Raw genomic sequence first — 21,434 nt, 5'->3', positions numbered from 1 at the left:
TTGCACTCTGCAGCTGCTGTTATGAAATCCTGCTGTCATAAAACCTCTAGGATGCACATAAAATATGAATCTAACAAGGTACGGCTCTATATAGAAACCTCTGTTACAATAGGTGTTTAATATTCCATGAATCCACGTGTAAACCTCAAGTAAGCTATGGATTTAATAGGCCAAGGTTTCACATAGAGTTTCTTCAGTTAAATCTGTATGTAACAGTCTATTTGTTCACACACAGACCTCTGTTAAAATGTGGGTTTAATTGACCATGGCTTTATTGACTTGTCACAGGCAGGTTACTTACACTGAGGATATGACCGCTAATTTTATCCTGTTTTGGTGAACATATCTAATATGGTGCTCAGTTCCTCAGTGACAATCTTTAACGACTCTGCACTGAACTGCTCTGTGAAGCAAACTCAGTGGGCTGGATTTTCATTGAGGAGGCAGGTAGGAGGCGGGACTACAACTTTTGGGGTTTTAGTCCCGCCTCCATCGAGTTGTAGCCAACCCACGCGATTTTGACTTGTTTGGCATTGTTGAGCCCACCCAGCGGGCTCAGCAGACCAATTAAGGGCCACCCGGCAACAGGTGACGGCATATATTGACATTTCATCTGTCAAGACCTGGTGACAGATGAAATATCAGCATTTCACAGCTGTTTGAAGCTGTCAAACACTGACAATCTGTACTCTAAGTTAATTCCTTCCTCTCAGGATGATTTAGAGATCTCCCCGGAACAGAAAGCTGAATGCTGCAATTTTTGACAGATCGCGGCCATTCTGCTTTCTGTGCCAGTGAAATGAGGGACTCCTGAGACCTGAAGGAAGGAAGGCTGTAAAGGTAAGTAAAACTTCTTTAAACACTTTGGGGTAAATTCTCCTGGCGCCATCAGGCGGGGTTTCAGGAGTGTGGGGGGGAGGGGGGGAAATCCCGAATTCGGGGGTCCCGACACCATCCCGCCCAAAACCCGCCTCCACATAAGTTTCACAGGAGTCGGGTACCCGCCCCGCACTGGGACCCGCTGACCCGAGGCGGGAAGGGATTAGTGCCAATTAACTGCCTGTTAATGGGTAGTTAACAGGCAGTTTTTAGCCTAATCCCTATTTTGAGGGGTGTCGTGTGGGTTTCCCGACAGCTCCAAACCACGCCAGGTTAGAGCAGTCGGGCCGTCGGGTTGAAGGAGTTGGAGGGGTCGCGATGTCGGTGTTCAGGTGAGTGATGGGTGCATAAGTGCAAAGGTAAGTGTGTTTGGTGTGTCTAAAGTGTGTAAAGAAGTTTAAATTACCTGTACTTACCTGAACAGCCTTTCTTCCTCTAGGTTTCGGGAGTCCATCACTCAGCCGGCACTGAAAGCAAAATGGCTGCGATCTGTCAAAAGTGACAGCCTTCAGCTTTCATTGCCGGTGACAGTTCTAACTGAGTCTGTGTAGAAGGACTCAGGTTAGAAGTCAGACTGTCAGTGTTTGACAGCTTCAAACAGCTGTGAAACACTGATATTTCATCTGTCAAGAACTCTTGACAGATGAAATTTCAGTCTGTGACATCACCTGTTGCCGGGTGGCCCTTAATTGGCCTGCTGAGCCCGCTGGGCGGGCTCAACAAGGTCAATCAAGGGAAAATCGCACGAATTGGCCGGACGTCGATGTAGGCGGGACTAAAACCCGAATGTTGTAGTCCCGCCTCCTTCCCGACAGCTTCAGGAAAATCTACCCCTTTAAACACACCAAACACACTTACCTCTGCACTCATGCACCCATCACTCATCTGAACACCGGACATCTCAACCCCTCCAAGCCCTTCACCCCGACGGCCCGCCTCGCTAACTTGGCGTGGTTTGGAGCCATCGGGAATCCCACACTTCAAGAATGAAAATAGGGATTAGGTTAAAAACTGCGTGTTAACTACCTGTTAACAGGCAGTTAATTGGCACTAATCCCCTTCCCGCCCCGGGGAGGCGGGTCCCAGTGCGGGTCGGGTACCCACCACCTTTGAAATTGGCATGGAGGTGGGTTGGGGATGGGATGGGTTCGTGCCCCCCCCCCGATTTCGGGACTTTAACCCCCCACACGCCTCCAATCCCGCCTCCACGGCTCAATGAAAATCCTGCCCAGTGACTCCAGAGTGTCTCCCTTGCTCACTTTATTATGTGTCAATGTAATATTAATCAAAGTGCGCCTACTCTGCTGAAGTATACATGCTCTCCATAACCCACACTTAGGCCACGATTTCCCCTATCTCAGCAGACCCGTGGTGGGTGACGTCGGTGGCGGGTCCTGACCCCGCTGCTAGCTTCAGCCCGCTGTGTAGAATGATTTTACGTTGATTGGGCTTGTTAAGCCCACCCAGCACATTTCCTGGCCAATTACAGCAAGCAGGTCTTGTGTCAGATGACACGTCATCAGCCGGTTTCCTTAAAGGGACCATGCCCCAATTAATTTTGACAGTTGTGCTGTCAGTGTTCTATAGCATTGAGGTGCTGCAAACACTGACAAGCACTGCACAAAGGTGCACAGCTGCATGCAGGCTCTCCCATGACTCCCTCCATAGGTTTATGGAGATATTTTAGGGTATGGTGGCAAAGTGGTCATGTTACTGGACTAGTAATCCAGAGGAGTGGACTAATAATCCGGAGACGTGAGTTCAAATAACACCACGGCAGCTGGGGAATTTAAATTCAGTTAATTAAATAGATCTGGAATTAAAAAGCTAGTATCAGTAATAGTAATCATGAAACTACCAGATTGTCATAAAAACCCAACTGGTTCACTAATGTACTTCAGGGAAGGAAATCTGCCATCCTTACCTGGTCTGGCCTATATGCGACTCCAGAACCACAGTGCTAGGCCGTTTCAGAGGGCAGTTAAGAGTCAACCACTCAGTTATACCAACCCGCTATGACAAAGTCAGCACTGTGGGAGTAACTTCACCACAGGACTGCAGCAGTTCAAGAAGGCGACTCACCACCACCTTCTCAAGGGCAATTAGGGTTGGGCAATAAATGCTGGCCTTGCCACCAATGCCCACATTCTGTGAACGAATACATTTTTAAAAATCAGCATGCAGGAAGGTTCTCTTCCCTTCCCATGGTCGGAAGAGACCTCCCCAGGAGACCAATGCAGCCTGGCTGCACATTGCACAGGAGGGCACAAGCAGGGATGCGGTCAGGAGGACCAGGCTGCAGTGGGGCAAACCTTTCAATGATCTCAGTAGATCACGAAACGTTACTGCAAAGCCACACTCAACCTCATCCTGCTGTGCCACACATCACATCCCCATCACTCTGCCTTCCCTACCCTACTCCTGCACATCCTTACTCACACCAACTTACCTTGCATCTCCACCCATCCCTCTCTATCTACATTATCAGATCCCCATCTCACTAGCCACCCCTCACACTCACCTTCATCCGAGTCCAATCATATCAACTAACAACATACTGTACAAGGGTAGGCACTTGAGTGTTGTATGCAATGTTCATGTAAAGCTTCTGTTAATGTGGTGTTAAACATTGAAATCTTTATTCTCAACACTTTGCCTTATTGTACAGATCTTTGCTCTCCTTTGGAAATGGCTTAGTGAGTTGTAGTGAATGGTGAGACATAACGGTACCACCCGTAATGGTGATGAGTGTGAAAGGAATGACTTGGGCATTGTAGGAATGCTTTATGGTGTTGGTGTGGGGTGGTGCCAACCTGGCGCATCATGTGGCAGCCAGGGTGTACAGCGTCAAGTGAAGTAAATTTGGCCATGGTGAGGCCATCCCTGGCCTCCCAGGCAGCAATATTGTTGAGTGCTGATGCCCTGTGTCCTGTGCAGCATCAGTTGATTGCGGAGAAGGTTGGTATTGTTGTTGGTACTGCTGGTGTGCCTGGTGCTGCTGGTGTTGGGGCTGATCGTGGTGGGATTCTGAGGACCAAGGTGAGATAGTTTCAAGAGCATCGATGCTGATGGAATAGATGGCAGGTGAACTTAAGATGACAGAAGCGATCTGTCAATGGTGAGAGAGGTTGTTCCAATGAGGTGACACTGGATAGAGAGTTTATTCCAAACACTTGTAACCTGCATAAAGCTCAATCTGTCTTCCAAATGCAGTAAGCAACAGCTCCTGAGTTTGGAATGTGAACAGCTATGAGATGGGAGCTTTTATGGAACATTTGCAGCTGTCAAGTAATCAGATGATTCCATGGTCATACAACTCCCGACCTCCTTTCCTGAAGTGATCCCCAAGTAACTTGGACCCCGTGGGCTACCTCATAAAATGTAAAGGTGAGCTCAAAGTACTTTCTAATGGGCTGTTAACAAGGTCATAATGACTTGAATTGCATCCCCCATCGCTGCGTGTCTGGTCTGTTCAGCGCTGACAGACCAGACATCTGGGAAAAGCGCGTGGCAGTGGGTTGACAGCAGGGTCCCAACCCGCTGCCAAGAAAAAAAATTCTCACCCGACCCGTCCCCGAACGCACCTGCTGACCCCCCGAAAAATTCACCCCTCAGTGTCACCAATGACATGTATGCTGCAGTGTCGTGTTCTTTTGTCTTCTGCCCTTTTGTGAAGGTTTATTAGTATCACAAGATTAAGCGACCTATTTACATACTGCAGGCAAACAATAATAAGAATTTAATATCTGGGCTGTAGCTATGAAGTAGTAGGGTTCATCTTCAGTGTGATCCTTAATGCTTTTATGTGGTAAGTACCTGATACAAATAAAAAAAAACATTTAATATGAATGAAGGCTTGGGAGGTAAAATAACATTTGTAATTGAATGTCCTTGTATGTACACTTGGACTAGCAATTACTGAACAAATTATATTAACTGATAATGCTGACGTGACTCTATCTGGTGCCTATCCATCCGGTTCCATACAATTTCACATCATGTTACCCAATCCAAGTACCATTATTGTCACAACATACATTCCTTCACATGCTCTCACTGTCCTAAAGTATGATGTAGAATAAGATTAAGAAATGTAAAAATTATGAAAATAGATTTTTAATCTCCAAATCAGGGACACCAGCGACTAGAAATTGGGTACCTTAGCATCTCCCGTTAACGAATCTGAGGGGCGCTAACGGGGCGCACACGACTTCGCCCGGACGCGGCGCCACTAACGACTCCTGCTAAATTCAGTGGGAGTTTGCTGTTACGAGGTCCAATTTCTATCCCTAGATGTGCACTGTATGCACATTGGGGAAAATTATAATCTCCTCAGAAGGAATGCAACCACTTATCTTAGCCAGTAGTAATTCTAAATAAGATTCAGTTTTGACCCAATAGAAATCAGACCATCTTCAGTAAAAATACAGGGAACATTCTATCTGTCGTCTCTCTATACATCCTAAACCCTTGCTCGCAGTCACAATGCAGCATGAGCAAAGCAGGTTTCCATTTCCTATTTTCCGTATCTGTTTGAACTTTGTCCTTTTTTTAAAGTAACAATGTATATGACTATCACAATGCCAATTACAAGTAGCTTAAATGTTAAACCACAGTGGAAATGAAGGTAATTCCAGGACTGGAGGGGATTATGGATCGGAACAGATTAAGAATCAGCTTTCACTATGGCTGCCAGCTGACATTTCCTGTTCGAAATTCCAGTTGTAAAAGTCTTTGACCGGAATTTTCTTTACCTGGGCGGGTCTGGTGCGGGTGGTCACCATGGTGGGTCGTGAGCCCGTTCTTGCTTCCATCCTGCTGCAGAAATCGACTTTGCGCTAATGGGGCCTATTAAGCCTGCCCAGCCCAATTAAATGGTGCGGGTCGGATGAGGTCATCCATGACACGTTTTCGGCTGGGATATTTAAAGGGGCCATGGCCACATTGCATTTGAAGGTTCATCTAGGAGTATGCAGTCACTGCACTGGAGACTTTGATTGCTCCAAACACTTGGAGACATGACTGCACAGAGAGAGAGGGCTGCACCCAGGTTCTCCGATGACTCCCTCCATATGCTTGTAGAGGGAGTCAGAGCACGCAGGGAGGTCCTCATCCCTTCGAATAGGTGGAAGAGACCTCCCCAGGAGACAAAATAAGCCTGGCTCCAAATTGTAGAGGAGGTGAACAGCAGGGATGTGTTCAGGACGACCTGGATGCAGTGCCGGAAACATTTCAACGATCTCATTAGATCAGGAAAGGCGAGTACAAGCCACACTCAACTTCATCCTGCTGTGCCTCTCATCACATCTCCATCACTCTGCTTTCCCTAATCTACTCCTTTAACTAGCACCGCCCCGGCCGCAGGTAGGCCCCCCCTGACCCCGGTGGACATAGTGTCCAGCGGTAAGTCAGGGGGCGCCACCCAATACTACAACCGGGGCGCGAGCAGGGCGCTGCGCACGGCAATGACGTCATTGCCGGCAGTGCAGCGCTGCACGGCGCTAGCGGTTAGCGCCGCCGCTAAGCTCCCTCTGAATTTCGCGGGAGGCGTTAGCGGCGCCGCACCTACAGGAAAATTATTTAGGATATTTTGTGGAAATTGTGCTCTCTTGTGGTTGAATGAGCCTGCTGATCCCATTTCATCCTCCTAATGATTCAGTTTAGCCTCACAACGCACCAAATCATCCATTTTCACAGTAGTTCTTGATTGTTCTGAAGAGGCTTCAAGTACCACTTTAAATACTGCTGCTTTGGCCTAACAGCTCTCCTTTCCTTAAAAGGATCTTGTTTAGTGGATGAGCAGCTGGCAGGCTCTGTTTTCTATTTATTTATGACTTCGGCTGCAAAGGGAAGAAAAACAATTTGCACGTCATCTGCCATCAAGTCCACCTTCTTGGAAGTCGTGCAGACCTCATACTGGCTTTGCGGTCGGCAATATCATTGCTGAGATTGAGCACTTTGGCATCACTCATGGCATAGAAGCGATAAGCTGCTCCAACCTGGTGGCCATCCTCATTGCGATGCCAGCATCTTGCCCAAGACAGGTAAAAGCTGCCCCCTTGACAAAAGAAGATAACCAGCCAGTGGTCCAAAGTTTTCAAACCATGCAATTGGAAAGGAAAGGAAATGCTAAGCTATTTGCAATGACATGATCAATTGCTGTGCTACTCTGAATCCCGTGCTAGCACGTGTAATTGGTGAACCTAGGAAGGAAGCAATGAACCAGTGTACCACCTTGGAAGCTCCAAGCCAAATATATTCCAATCACCTATTAGTAGCAAAGAAGGAATGGGTCACTTGCCTTCTGCTGAAATGCAGTACTAAGAAGTATTGAGAAAAAACTACCACTAAATTCAGATTGTTCATATTTAGGAAATTGATCATTGCAGTTCATCCTAAAACACGACAGTGAAACAAACTGTTGTAATTAAACAATGAACCAAATATTGATAAATTTGTATATGATTAAAAACTGCTTGGGTAAATTTTGCAAGGCCCTGAACACCTGCAGGCAGCGGGCAAGAGAAGGGGAATCGGGTCCATGGCCAAATATACTCGATTCATGGTGTGCCTTGTTTCTTGACAGGAGACTTCAGAACCAAATATAAAACTGTGCTACCAGCATGTGTAGCCTCATTTTAATTGTACACTTATTTAAATTAGGTGCTTTGCCCAAACTTCTGACTCTGGACAAGAAATTGCCCAGAGCACGCTGCTCACCAGGATGAAATGGTGCCCTGAGGATTCTGGGTTTGGCTTCCTAAAGATAAATAGATGTTGAGGTCATCTTCAGATTTTTCCATGTGTTTGAGTAAATGTTGCTGTATTTTACCCCTTGCATTATTTGCTTTTTAGCAAATCTGACACTTTTGCATTTGGGATTTTTTGCTGGCAGTGCTTTTCTTCAATGTTCTTGGTTGCTGCAGGCATTTAAATTGCATTGTACAAAGTGGTACACATGGGCATTCCTTGTTGGTTTCTGAATATGCTTGTTGCTTCAAGTGAGAAAAAGCAGTTCATGGGACTCACCAAATGGAGTTGCAATGACAGCTGGAGTTTTTATCGGCATGGACATTCTACTCCTATGTATTTAGCAGTTTTGGCATTGCACCAATGTTAAAGTTGTTGAGCGTAAATGCTGTGCGAAGGCCAAAACTGACTCTGGAGTGCTGCGGAGCAGATTCTCTCCTCTGCTTGATTTCAATATTGGGTTGGGCCCCGACTCTGGATTCAAGCTCTCCAATTGCCTGGATGAGAGCAGCTCCAACAACACTCAAGACGCTCGACATCATCCACACGGACTGCAGCGGTTCAAGAAGGCAGCTCACCACCACCTTCTCAAGGGAATTAGGGATGGGCAATAAATGCTGGCCTTGCCAGCAATGCCCACAACCCATAAAGGAATAATTTTAAAAAATGTACATTGCAGTCTGTTTTCCAAGAACGCGCTGGCTGGGACATATCCTGCCCACTGCAAGCACGAACTGGACAATCACAGGCATGGTGCCCACAATTTTTAGGCCATGAAATCAATGGATGAAAAACCTTGGGCAGAACACCCGTGATAGAACTGATGTATTTCTTATTCTGCAGCTTGCTTCCTTTTTGTTCTGCAATAAAGTCTAATAAAGGGAAATTTTCTGACTTCAGATGCTTGGCGGAGTCCCTTAACCAGCAGAAGGCATATCAGAAATTTGGGAACGGTACACATGATTTGCCAAACATTTGGTCGGCAAATCATGTGCAGCATGAATATCCAATATGCACTTCTGTCAGACAAGGCTCCCCACTGGGAGCAAAAAGACAGAAAAATACTCCCTTATAGTAAACTATCTTTTGCTCCAATTCAACATTTAATATGGTGACAGTTGTCTCTCTGTGTCATTACAAGGAGTCATCAAAAAACAGATGCTTTGACTCTAAAAAATATATTTGGAGTAAGCAGTGGGAACTGTTTCCTCCCACTTATCATATGTTCAGACAATAAAAACTTCTCAGGCTGCAAGTTCTGATGGAAAGAACCCCCGACAGGAGAAAAGCTTAACCGGCAACCAATTCTTCTGAAAATGGAAATGTAAACAGTTCTGAAGCATTCGATAACATGTAAAATATTGGTAAAACGCTGTTCAAGAATAATGAGTGAAGAAATTCTGACAAAGGGCCTTCACCTGAAATGCGAACTGATTTTTTTCTCTCTTTCAGTTGCGGACAGACCTTTTATTCATTTTTGTATTAGTATTTTCTGGTTTTATTTCAGAATTCTAGCATTCAAAGTTTTCTTTTTCATCTGTTTGGGTGAAGAAAGGCATCGATAACACAAGATAACCACCAAGGTCCCACAGGCAAGAAAACAGGCGCAATAATTATAAAATCTTTCCAGCTACATTTTGTATTTTTTTTTTCCAAGCTGGTGACATGAAAACCAGAAAATACGGGTATGCTACTGATTTGCTGTATGGAACGATCAAAGTGTAAGCATTATGAATTTATACTCTGCACAATGACGCCGCATATCAGGAATTTGAGTGCAAGGTTCAAATCTTGCATCAGATAGGAGCTGGGAGAGATCGTGAGGAAGCGGAGAGAGAGTAGTTGTTGCAGATGCAGACAATCAGGCCGCCAATGAGCAGCAGCGATATCTTTTGCACTTTCGTCTTGCTGCCACCCTGTTCACGCTGGAAAATGGGGCATTAGTGAGATGAAACATGCCCCCAATGTTTAACAACTTTATTATAGGAAAACAAACTGTCTGGCAAAACAATGGAACAATATCCCAAGCTACAACCTTGACAGAATCTGTAAATACTCTTGGTTATTATGAGTTATTGTGTTGATGAAGAATGACTTCAGTTAAAGAGACAAAGTTTGAACACAGAGACAGATTGATATATATGTATACTATATATGAAAAATGCTGCAGATCACCTTAAGCAGAACACCCTGGAAGCTCAACAGCTTTCCTGTCAAGTATGATTAAGTAAATAGAAGACGACTGGTGAGAACTAGTTTTAACTGCAAAGGGAACAAATTTTTGTGCCACTCACTGTACAACTTTACAATGAGATTGTTCCTTTTGCCTAGAGAAGTTAATCTTGACTGGTCTATCTTGTGACGGGAATAAAAAAAGAAAATTAGCATCAGTAGAAATAGCAATAAGGAAAGGTCATTCTCAACCCAGAGTCAGATCCCACCTGATTTGTCGAGCAAAGTAATGAGCCTAGAAATTGGGCCACGTAGCACCCGTTTTTCAGGCGCTACGTGGCCTACTAAAATCCCAAAATGTCAAGCAGGAAGTGCTCTCACACTTCCGGACGGAAGTGTGCTGCCTGCCATAGTCAGTAAGGACAAACAAGAGGTGTCCTTTACCCATGCCTGAAGGCGGCATTAGGCCCTTTGCATATGCAAATAAGGAGCCTGCTTGGGGTCCCCGATCCAACATGGGTTTGCCCTGAGGCAGCCACCTTTTCCCTTACTGAAGCCTTCCCACCTGGCTAGCCTTTCCACCACCTTTATCACCAAATCACACCTTAGTCTTTCCCCCCTACTCCTCTGGTGCTTTCACTTCCTTCAAGCATTTCATCTTGTTCCACCCCTCTTGCCTTTCCTTTAAAATCCTTGTCTACTCGCCCTCCAATGCTCCCTGGAATGTTGTTTAGGCCGCACAGCCCCTTTAACGAGCTGTGCAGCCCAGTCAAAAGTCCGCACATGCGCGCTTTTTTCAATTTAAAAGCTGTCTCACTGGCCGAGCAGCTTAAAAGGAACATTGTTGCCTTCTCTCCTCTGATTTCACTACTCTCCTGTCCTCCCTCAACTTCTACTTCCATATAAACTCTCCTACTAATATTCACAGCCACTAACCTTGCCCTCTTTACATAGGAACATAGAAGATAGGAGCAGGAGTGGGCCATTGGGCCCTCGAGCCTGCGCCGCCATTCAATGAGATCATGGCTGATCATCCAAATTCAGTATCCGGTCCCTGCCTTCTCCCCATATCCCTTGATCCCTTTAGCTTTAAGAAATATATCTAACTCCTTCTTGAATATATTTAATGAATTGGCCTCCACTGCCTTCTGTGGTAGAGAATTCCACAGTTTCACCACTCTCTGGGTGAAGAAATTCCTCCTCATCTCTGTCCTAAATGGCTTACCCCTTATCCTTAGACTGTGACCCCTGGTTCTGGACTCACCCGCCATCAGGAACATCCTTCCTGCATCTAGTCTGTCTAGTCCTGTTAGAATTTTATAAGTTTTAATGAGATCCCCTCTCATTATTCTAAACTCCAGCGAGTACAAGCCCAATCGACCCAATCTCTCTTCATACATCATTCCTGCCATCCCAGGTATCAGTCTTTTGAATCTTCACTGCACTCCCTCCATGGCAAGAGCATCCTTCCTCAGATAAGGCGACCAAAACTGCACACAATACTCAAGATGTGGTCTCACCAAGGCCCTGGAGAACTGCAGTAAGACATCCTTGTTCCTGTACTCGAACCCTCTCGCTACGAAGGCCAACATACCATTCTTAACGGTCTGCTGCACCTGCATGCTTACCTTCAGCAACTGGTGCACAAGGACACCCAGGTCTCGTTGCACTTCCCCTTCTCCCAATCTATTGCCATTCAGATAATAATCTGCCTTCCTGTTTTTGCTACCAAAGTGGATAACCTCACATTTATCCACATTATACTGCATCTGCCATGCTTCTGCCCAATCACCCAACCTGTCCAAATCATACTGGAGTTTCTCGGCATCCTCCTGACAGCACACACGCCCACCCAGCTTTGTGTCATCTCCAAACTTGGAGATATTACATCTAGTTCCCTCGTCTAGATCATTTATATATATTGTGAATAGCTGGGGTCCTAGGACCGATCCCTGCGGTACCCCACTAGTCACTGCCTGCCACTCGGAAAAGACTCGTTTATTCCAACTCTTTGCTTCCTGTCTGCCAACCAGTTCTCTATCCAAGTCAGTAACTTGCCCCCAATCCCATGTGCTTTAACTTTACATGCTAATCTCTTATGTGGGACCTTATCGAAAGCCTTCTGAAAGTCCAAATACACCACATCCACTGGTTCTCCCTTATCTATTCTACCAGTTACATCCTCAAAAAAGTTCCAGTAGATTAGTCAAGCACGATTTACCTTTTGTAAATCCATGTTGACGTTGTCCGATCCTGTCACTGTTTTCCAAGTGCTCTGCTATTACATCTTTTATAATGGACTCTAGCATTTTCCTCACTACCGATGTCAGGCTCACCGGTCTATAATTCCCCGTTTTCTCTCTACCACCTTTTTTGAATATTGAGGTAACATTAGCCATCCTCCAATCCATGGGAACTGTTCCAGAGTCTCTCATGGCCTCTCTACGCCCATGGTCTCTATAACCACTTCCTTGTCTCCCAAATCACCCACATCTCCCATCCTCTTCTAACCCTTCTGTATCCATCCCTGGAAAAAATACTCCCACAAGTCACTGCCAACTGCTCTTTAAACTCTCAATTGCCTAGGCTCTGGTCTACCATTGGCTACAATACTTCTGCAGCTGTTGATCTGCTCAACCACTCCCTATAATACACCTTTAATCCTTTGTCCCCAGCACACCTTTACTCTCTGCCATTCTGGTCGATCCCCCATCCTTGCTGCATCAAGGACTGCACAATTGGTTTGGCCATCCATCACCTGGACCTGGCTGAACCACATCAAGCACTATCAGCCTTAACTCTCCCCTGTCAAAATAGTTTACTACTCCACGATCATCTTGGGGACAAAGATAAACCCCAGCTTCTTTTCTCCACTACCAACCATCATCTTAAACCCCTCTCCCCTGCACCCTCCACCCTCACCTCCAACAACAAGTAGGAGGACCTCATTGACTTCTTTGTCATTTAGATTGAGACCATCCATTCAGCTTCCTCTGCTGCTTTCCCCCCTTTCCCTCGCCTACCAACCCAAACTTCTTCCAAGGCTCTCTCCGTCCCCAGCCCTGAATCTGTGTTGTTTTCTACTTTCTCTCCCATCTTCTCTCATGTCCTCTCCGAGCTCATGTTGTCCATGAAACTCATCTGCTGCTCACTTCACCCCATTCCCACTAAACTGCTAACAATCCAACTTCCTTACTCATTAAGTCACGTAGATAGCTACGGTTGGCTGTGATCCCCATGTCTCCAAGTATCCTGCAGAGTGGCTACAAATAGATGTCACATGTTGACAAAGGCCCTTTCAACTTGATGAATCCAGGTGCAATGTGGTTGGTTCTGTAGGCAATTCTGTTGGATGCCTGAATGACCTCTGTACTTAAACAGGTCCATGAATTTACCACTGACAATGAACCACCTGGCTAAACGAGGCAAAACATCTATCCTGAATCATGAGTACAATGTGAGATAGCCTGGATTTTCAGTTGACGTGTGGATTCCAGAAAAACACCTGGGATGGAATATTGGCACTGTAGGATCCATGGAGTAGGATGGAGAGCACACATCTGTCATAGAGATGTTGTCTAAGCTAAAGGTTCAAAGCCTTTCGTATTCTAGTCAGTTATCTTCTAGGAACAGCAGCAATTCCAATACAACAATTTAGTGCCTCAGTCCAAGAAACTAATACCCAGACAGATGAACTGAGTAACTGCAATAAATAATCTCTCCATAAATGCTGGTCCTGCATCCACATTTTACTCCTTCTTTATTGGTCACTGCATCCATTGACACAGCATTTGTGCTGTCTTGTTGAAGGTGACTCAACTGTGGCTAACGAGGGAAATTAGGGATAGCATAAGGTCCAAGGAGGGGACATATAAATTGGTCAAAAAAAGCAGTAATCCAGAGGTTTGGAAGTAGTTTAGGATTCAACAAAGGAGGACAAAGGGATTAATTAAGAAAGGGAAAATAGAATATGAGAGTAAGCTTGCAGAGAACATAAAAACTGACTGTAAAAGCTTTTATAGATATGTGAAGAGAAAAAGATGGTTAAGTCAAGCGTAGGTCCCTTGCAGTCAGAATCAGGGGAATTTATAATGGGGAACAAAGAAATGGCAGACCAATTAAATACATATTTTGGTTCTGTCTTCACAAAGGAGGACACAAATAACCTCCCAGAAATGTCAGGGAACATTGGGTCTGATGAAAGGGAGGAACTGAAAGAAATCAGCATTTGTAGGCAAATGGTGTTAGGGAAATTGATGGGATTGAAGGCCGATAAATCCCCAGGGCCTGATAATCTACATCCTAGAGTATTTAAGGAAATGGCCCTAGAAATAGTAGATGCATTGCTGATCATCTTCCAACATTCGATGGAATCTGGAACAGTACCCATGGATTGGAGGGTAGCTAAAGTTACCCCACTATTCAAAAAAGGTGGTAGAGAGAAAACGGGGAATTACAGACCGGTAAGCCTGACATCGGTAGTGGGGAAAAAGCTAGAGTCCATTATAAAAGATGTAGGCCTAGAAATTGAGTGCCCTTAGCGCCGATTTTGCGGCGCTAGAGGGCCTAGCGCTGCATTTGGCGCCGGCGCCGAAATTGCCTGGGGCCCTTACGCCGCGGTAGACCGGTAGCGCTGCGCCGGCACCGATGACGTCATCGGTGTGCGCAGCGTCCCGGTTGCCATGCCGACGGGCCCCAGCGCCGAAATTCAGTTGCGGCCGCCTCGCCCGTGGCAGCCGCAACTAAGACTCTGGCAACCGAGTCTTCCCCGAGTTAGCGCCGGCGCATTAAGGTCGCGCGGCGGCCGGCCGCTTTCCCGTCGGCTGCCTGCCCGCACCTCCCTCCCCGGACTCCTCCACCCCCCCCCCCCCCGCGGAACAGATGCGTCTGGCCTGCAAGCCCGGCACTTGTCCGAGGTGCCGGGCTCATTTTTTCAATAATTGAACGGACAGCGGGCGGGTGCAGGCAGCTCCTCCTTAACTGAAGGAGGAGGCCTGCACTTCCCCAGCCTGCCGCACCGCATCGGGTGCCGCAGCGCCGGATTAGCGCCGCAATTCGGCACTCAGCGCCCATTGGGAGGCGCTCACGCCCGCCAGTAGCGCCGGCAGCCGTCTGGGCGCGGCGCTACTGAATTTTTGGCGCGCGCAAGGGAATTAGCGCCGGCGCTAAATTTCCGGCGCTAAAGCCCTGGCGCGGCGTCAACTCAATTTCTAGGCCGTAATATCAGAGCACTTGGAAAACAGTGACAGGATCGGACAAAGTCAACATGGACTTACAAAAGGTAAATCGTGCTTGACTAATCTACTGGAAATTTTTGAGGATATGACTAGTAAAATAGATAAGGGAGAACCAGTGGATGTGGTGTATTTGGACTTTCAGAAGGCTTTTGATAAGGTCCCACATAAGGGAATAGCATGTAAAATTAAGGCACATGGGATTGGGGGAAAGGTATTGACTTGGATAGAGAACTGGTTGGCAGATAGAAAGCAAAGAGTTGGAATAAACGGGTCTTTTTCCGAGTGGCAGGCAGTGACTAGTGGGGTACTGCAGGGATCGGTCATTGGACCCCAGCTATTCACAATATATATTAATGATCTAGACAGGGGAACTAGATGTAATATCTCCAAATTTGCAGACGACACAAAGCTGGGTGGGCGTGTGTGCTGTCAGGAGGATGCCGAGAAACTACAGGATGATTTGGGCAGGTAGGGTGATTGGGCAGAAGCATGGCAGATGCAATATAACGTGGATAAATGTGAGGTTATCCACTTTGGTGTCAAAAACAGGAAGGCAGATTATTATCTGAATGGCAATAGATTGGGAGAAGGGGAAGTGCAACGAGACCTGGGTGTCCTTGTGCACCAGTCGCTGAAGGTAAGCATGCAGGTGCAGCAGACGGTTAAGAAGGCAAATGGTATGTTGGCCTTCGTAGCGAGAGGGTTTGACTACAAGAACAAGGATGTCTTGCTGCAGTTGTACAGGGCCTTGGTGAGACCACATCTTGAGTATTGTGTGCAGTTTTGGTCGCCTTATCTGAGGAAGGATATTCTTGCCATGGAAGGAGTTCAGCGAAGATTCACCAGGCTGATACCTGGGGTGGCAGGAATGACGTATGAGGAGAGATTGGGTCGATTGGGCTTGTACTCGCTGGAGTTTAGAAGAATGAGAGGGAATCTCATTGAAACTTATAAAATTCTGGCAGGACTGGACAGACTAGATGCAGGGAGGATGTTCCCGATGGTCGGGGAATCCAGAACCAGGGGTCACAGTCTAAGGATAAGGGGTAAGCCATTTAGGACAGAGATGAGGAGGAATTTCTTCACCCAGAGAGTGGTGAACCTGTGGAATTCTCTACCACAGAAGGCAGTTGAGGCCAATTCATTAAATATATTCAAGAAGGAGTTGGATATATTTCTTAAGGCTAAAGGGATCAAGGGGTATGGGGAGAAAGCAGGGACCGGGTACTGAATTTGGATGATCAGCCATGATCGCATTGAATGGCGGAGCAGGCTAGAGGGGCCAAATGGCCTACTCCTGCTCCTATCTTCTATGTTTCTATGTTTCTATGTCTATGTTTCTATTTGAAATGTGAACTAGATAGTGGAAGGGATGCCTGATCAGTCAATAATTCAGACCAGGTAAGTAAAGGCCTCTAGAGGTTGATACCGTACAAGAATAATTAAAGACTTAACAAGTATTGTGATTGCCAAATCTATAGTATTGTACAGATATCCACATTCTCATTACATCTTGTCCCTCAGCTGTTTACTACCATCTGATATAATGTCTAACTTCGTTTTTGTGCGCTAATAAGCAAATCCTGTAACTCCAGGCATGTAGAAATGTCAGTGATGTTATCAATACATGTTTTGAGGATAATTCCAAAGATTTTCAATTGATTGTGAGTAGATAGACTGAGAGAATGGAGAGCTAATAAGAGTCTGTTCTCATGAATCGTGACTATGTATGTTTCCAGCATGCAACGATCAATAACGCAGATTCACGTAATTAGAGTTAGACAATCTAAGGCACACACGTGTAATAGATTCTAACGTGCACTACTGCATAACAAACTTCAAGGATCATTGCAATATATTGACAAAGTGTAACATTTCAACAAAATCGGATCTAATTTCATTCCAGGTTGCTAATGTGCCATGAGAATATATGATGCACTCAACTTTGTGCAAATCATTCCATTAAATGAAAGACACTAGCTATATATGTTCAATCTTTCCTTTTAAAATATCGTGAACAATGGCTCCGAAATTGCACAGACATTTTAGTTATCTCCTGCTGTGAGCTGCCTTAAGTACAGGGATAGTCTTGTGAGGACAGAGCCTCCGCCCATCCCTACGAGGATATTGGCAGGGTGGGGAGAAGGGGAGATCAGCATTCCCCAAGTGTGGCGTTCTCATGCTCCAGTTCTCAGTCGAGATTCGGCAGATGATTGGCACAAATATGCCTGAGCTTATTGGTCATACCTGCCCAATTCTGGTAGAAGTGGTGTTCCCCCTTTGGAAAGAGGGCTGCTCAGCCACCCAGATTGTTCTTCCGGGGAGAGGAGGGGGACCAAGTGCTTCCCTATCTGATTATCTGGTCTCAGTGAATACTGCGAAAATTCCACTGAATGTCACAGGCGTGCAGCCTCTTAAAAGACGTAGGGGGCTAAATTCAGTTGATTTGCACCTCCCGTTAGCGCCCTAAGATGGCGCTAATGGGGCGTAAATCAACTAGCGCCTGGGCGTGGCGCCGCAAATGCCTCCCGCGAAATTCAGCGTGAGGTTAGCGGCGGCGCTACGCCGCCGACGATGACATCATCACCGTGCACAGCGCCCCACTCGTGCCCTGGCTGTAATATTAGCTGGCGCACCCTGATTTACCACCAGACGCTATGTCCGCCGGGGTCAGGGGGGCCTACCTATGGCCGGGGTGGCACTAGTTAAAGGGGAGGTGGCGGGCGGCCATTTGGTTGCTGGGTGCCTGCCAGCACCTGTCCCCATTGCTGTCCCCAGCCCCCCAGCGGGGTGCCGACTGCTCTCCATGAGCCCGGCACTCAAGAGGAGTGCCGAGCTTGTTTGCTGGTACTCCCGATCCCTGGTGGCCCAGGTGGGTGCTGGGACATGCTGAGCCAGGCCCCTCCCCTTTAATAAGGGGTGGAAGGCCTGCAGTACCGCGGTGCGATGTGCCACAGTGCATGGCGCTACAGCACGTAGCACCGTGATATTGGCTCACAGCGCCCCAAGAGGGACGCGGGGCGCTTCCAGTAGCACCCCTCCTCCCTCTTGGGGCGCTACTTGTGAAAATCGGCCGTGGGGGGGCGCTAACTTTTTCGGGTGCTAAAATTAGCGCCCCGGCAAAGGTAGTGGCCCCTTTGGGGCGCTACCCAATTTTTACCCCGTAAGTTCTTATTTAAAGGGACGCAGCCACTTAAACTGGCAAAGTGCTGCTTCACCCGACCCTTACTTTGATGGTTGCCAAAGTGGGCATGCTTTCGCATGAGGTGGGTGCCAGGAGGGGACCTATTTGGCATTCCAGGGGACCTTGCTCTGAGTATAGCACTGCACAATGCTGGCAGGAGAAGGCACAGATGAGTAAATGGACGTGATGAGTTATGTTATGCTATACTGTTAAGATAACACATATACACACATATACTCCTAGTAAATTCACATCAAACATTAGAATAAGAAGCTAAATTTTCTAATGCTGAAAAATGTTCCCTATCTTGAAAACTGGAATTTCACATAATGATAAATAATGACTTAAATAATCTGTGCTCACATGTTTCTATGTGCTATGGTATAGACATGAATAATATGACTAGATCAGGGACGCGATACATCACCTTATTTTCTCAGTGTTCTTAAATATCATCAGAACAGTCCTGGGATTTTCTGTCACACTCCAATGGTTTGTGATACCCTTCTGCTCCATAGAATGTTGGAAGGAGAAAACAGTTGAGCTGTCTTGTATGTTGCTGTGTTATGCCAGTTTTTCTGATTCTTCTACTACCTTGTTTGTTTGGGTGACTGTCAGAGAGTGATATGAATCCTAACAGAGCTCATTAGCTATGCTGCTGATCTTGGCCAATGACTTTTGGTTGGCAAATATTTTTAGTGCAACTAGGTTTGGTGACAAACTAATGGCTATGTAACATGACGCACTGGTTAGACCTGGTGTACTATATATAATTCTGGTCATTGTATTATAGTCGGGACATCGTGGCTTTGGAAAGGGTACATGAAGGGTAACTAAATTGATGCTGGGGTTTAGGTATCTGAGCTGCACAGAGAGACTAAGGGAGCTGGAAAAAATTATACTAGAGAAAAGAAGGCTCAGCAGAGACCTTAACAACAATTTTAAGATTTTAAGGAGTATAGATGGACTGAATGCTAAATAATTGTTTGACATAACTGTAATGTATGTAATGTATATATACCTTAAGGGAGAGAACTACTTTTTACAGCTCCTGTATACTGTAGTACCGGCAGTGACCACACCTGTATATAAACCCTGAGTAGTGATCTGTACAGTTAGTTCTAGAGTAACCCTCATTCAGTAAACACCTGTTGAATCGTTCCCTGCAGTCTGATTATTGAAGGACACAACATTAAGATACACGGATCTAACATTGGCGACGACGCAGATTCGAACCTACCTGCAACTCTGCATCACCTCCCAGGGATTCGCTCCTGGAGAACAGTGGAAGGAGGTCGAGTCCAGAAGCACGGGCGTCGACCACGGGCAACCGCCCAGTCATCCAGCGGAGATTTGAGCATCGCAGGGGAGGCTGTCGAGAGCCAGGCTTGGCTTTCCAGTCACGGTGGTCCAGCGAAACGGGCTGGCAACAGGTACTGCGCAGACCCTTCCCCGACAGCGGCGGCTAGAGCCCGACCGAGCGGCACAGAAAAAGGCCGAGCAGCGTCGACGGGGGAGAGAGAGGGCAGAGTGCACAGGGCGCAGCCGGTGTTCAGGACCGAGCGGCGTCAACGGGGGAGACAGGCGAGAGAGAACAGAGCGCAGCCAGTGTTCAAGGGCCGAGCAGCGTCAACGGGGGAGAGAGGCGAGAGAGAGCAGAGCGCAGCCGGTGTTCAAGGGCCGAGCAGCGTCAATGGGGGAGAGAGACGAGAGAGAGCAGAGAACAGCCGGCGTTCAAGGGCCGAGCAGCGTCAACGGGGGAGAGAGGCGCACAGGAAAATGCGAGGCGCTGCCATTGCCACGAGGACTGCAGAGAGCGGCATTGGCAGAAGCGCAGGAGCAGCGCACGAAACCCACAGGGCATTGCCATTTGCCACGAGGACCGCCGAGAGCGGCGTTGGCAGCAGCGCGGGAGACGCCATTTTAAGCCGCAGCGGGGAAGAAAGGAAAGCGCGGGAGATGCCGTTTTAAGCCACAGCGGGGAAGAAAGGAAAGCGCGGGAGACGCCATTTTAAGCCAGTCTAACCACACCCAAAAATGCCGAAGAGTGGCAGTATCACAGCGTTCGACAATGAAGTCGAAGATTGGATGACATATGTCGAACGCATAGAAGTATACTGCAAGGCGAATGAAGTGCCAGATGACAAGAAAGTGCTGGTATTGTTGAATTCAATGGGTGCAAAAATGTATGGCTTACTACGAAACCTAGTAACCCCAGAGAAGCCAGTAGAAAAGGATTTTGAAAACATCATGTCAATCCTACAGGGCCACTTAAACCCCACACCGCTGCTGATAGCAGAAAGATTTAAGTTTCACAAAAGGAACCAGCATAAAGATGAAAGTAATGCTGAGTATTTAACGGAACTGCGCAAGCTATTGAAACACTGCCAGTTTGGAACGGGACTAGCAGAAACTTTAAGGGACAAGTTTGTGTGTGGGCTTCAAAGTGAAGGAACCCAGAAACGGCTTCTGTCAGAAAAGGATCTTACGCTGGACAAGGCTTTCAGCATTGCAGTATCACACGAAGCAGCCACACGGGGTACTGCTGAGATGCAACGGAGACCGCAAGAATATGACACAAATGAAATGTCATACGGAATAGTGAAGTGCTATCGCTGCGGCAGAACAACACACGACCATAATGATTGCTGGTTCAAGGACAAAGTGTACAGACAGTGTGGAAAAGTAGGACACATAGTAAGAGTCTGCAGGTCGGGAAAGAAAACCAGCAGCAAGAAATCTCCACAGGAGAAGTACAAGAAGGTACATAAGGTGACGAAGAGTAGTTCAGACGAACAGAAAAGTGATACAGACTCCGGAAGCAAGGAGCTGGGTTGTCTGAAACTACATAATGTGATCAAAATGGAGGATCACCAAACTATCTGGGTCACGCTCAAGATAGCAGGAGTCCAAGTGAAAATGGAATTGGACACAGGATCAGCCCTAACAGTCATAAACCGAAGGGACTACAAGCGGCTATTCTCACATATACCCTTGAGAGATACAAAGATTGTCTTGAAGACGTACACGGGGCAAAAAGTCTACCCCAAAGGAAAAATAAGGGTGAACGTTATATATAACGGCAAGGAAACACCAAAAATGGACCTATATGTATTGCCAGATGGAGGACCACCACTACTAGGACGTGAATGGATCCGGAAGATACAGCTGGATTGGCATTCCATACAAGCACTGACTGTAGATGCCAAAAA

This window comes from Somniosus microcephalus, chromosome 17 (assembly GCF_052327205.1).
Source record: "Somniosus microcephalus isolate GS21.2 chromosome 17, FLI_Smic_1.0, whole genome shotgun sequence".
NCBI lineage: Eukaryota > Metazoa > Chordata > Chondrichthyes > Squaliformes > Somniosidae > Somniosus > Somniosus microcephalus.
Note: the sequence above shows the minus strand (reverse complement) of the source record.